This window comes from Otolemur garnettii, unplaced genomic scaffold (genome assembly GCF_000181295.1).
Source record: "Otolemur garnettii isolate 467f Iridium unplaced genomic scaffold, OtoGar3 scaffold00092, whole genome shotgun sequence".
Classification (NCBI taxonomy): Eukaryota; Metazoa; Chordata; class Mammalia; order Primates; family Galagidae; genus Otolemur; species Otolemur garnettii.
Genome location: NW_003852487.1, coordinates 3,841,322 through 3,843,075, shown reverse-complemented (window position 1 = coordinate 3,843,075; position 1,754 = coordinate 3,841,322). Strand labels below are relative to the sequence as shown.

The 1,754-nt window shown below is 40.2% G+C and overlaps 1 pseudogene; it reads right to left on the bottom strand.

Moving 5' to 3' along the window:
* The window catches only part of LOC100957964, an 8,659-nt pseudogene extending 7,659 nt beyond the window's left edge, over window positions 1-1,000 (bottom strand).
* Window positions 1,001-1,754: the final 754 nt, after the last annotated feature.

The following is a 1,754-nucleotide window of genomic DNA, read 5'->3' as shown; positions in this document are numbered from 1 at the left end:
AAGCTGGTTGCACAGCTGAAGATAATCTAACTAAACATGTAATCTTCAAGGAGCATCAGGGCTTTTCTGTTCAATCTCATTTTCAGGTGGTGGTGCATAGCCACCACCTAAATAGCTTCCTATATACTTTTATACTAGACTATTTGGATAGTTGTCTTCTTGAAGGCAATTTGTCTCTGCCAGGCAGTCTCAACTGAACTTGTACTGTATATTCTCTCCTATTACCTGGCAAAAAATCCCTCGATATTCATGTCTCTCTAACTTGCTGAGGTGCCAAAGCAAAAATTAAAAACTTCTCTTGAAATCATTGAATACCCATTTGAACTAAACTCATGAGCTTGATAGGAACATCAAGGACATCATAAAAGGGCAGGTTTTTAACTGCACATTAGGATGAACAGGAGGAATCTGGGGAGATGGCCGCTGCATCTCAAATGAGGGGCTTAGTGTCTTGAAGCAGCGTAAAACCAACAGAAGAGGATGGTGAGTGAGGTGTAACTGAAGTAGAAGGCAACGGGTGGATTCCAGCCACAGCCAGATCAGGTTCTACAGGTGATAGGCGACCATCCAAATTGAAAACCAATGATTTGATTGTGGATAAATCAGAAAGAAAGTCCTTCAAGAATTAGTGATCAATACAATTCTCAAATTTTAATCTGAACCGCAGAGCTGCAGCCACTCTTCAGTAAATGCAGTGCCCGCCATCAGGAGGTCTTGCTTGCAGCCACTTTTATTCCATCCAACAAAGCCTAGTAACACTTGTGGTTCAGAAACTCTAAAACTAGAAACCAATTTATCTTAGCAGTCAAACTTCTAAAACTACTGGGGCTGGGCATCCAAATGAGATAAAGATCAGAATGGCTAAAATGAAAAACAGCAATAACACAAAATGCTGGTGAGGATGCAGAAAAACTGGATCACTCCATACGTTGCTAGTAGGGATGTAAAATGGTATAGCCACTCCACAACTCTTAGAAATCCTCCATTTTATACCACCCATGGGCACCGCCACTGCTGCCACCGCCACCACCACCACCACTACCATCCCCACAGCCTCCCGCACCACCCAAGCACTGGGAGCTGCTTAGACACCACAGGCGCTGCCATCCTGCCCTATAAATTCAATGTTAAGAAGGTAAACAAACCAATAAAAAAAATGGTCAGAAGACTTGAACAGAAATTTCACAAATCACGAGTAAGCACTTAAAAAATGTGCTTAATGCCTATATCATGGCAATGTAAATTGACACCTCTGTGAGATACCTCAGAATTATTCAAATTAAAGATGGACAAAACCAAATGTTGATAAGGATGTGGAGCAATCACAATTCTTATGCATTTTTGACGGGAATGTAAAATGGTACAATCTATTTAGGGACATGTCTGTCAATGATTCATAAAGGTAATCTTACCCTGTGAACCAGCAATTGTTTGAGCCCTAGCACTTAAGATGTGTGAATTACACTTAAGTTAATTACGCCTCTACAAAAATCAGTAATATACTGCTAGCTAAAAATCCCCAATGTATGTGGAAATGTAAGATAATCCATAATGAAATTACAGACTGCTTGGAATTGACAGTAAAAGTATTATTTATCAGAACTCAAGGGAAGCAGCCAAAGCAATGCCTAAATGGAAAAATATTACCTTAAATGCACAAATGAGAAAACATGAAAGATTGGAAATTAATTAGCTCAGGGTCACTTCTAGATATAGAAAAGCAGAGTTGGCTCGGCGCCTATAGCTCAACCGGC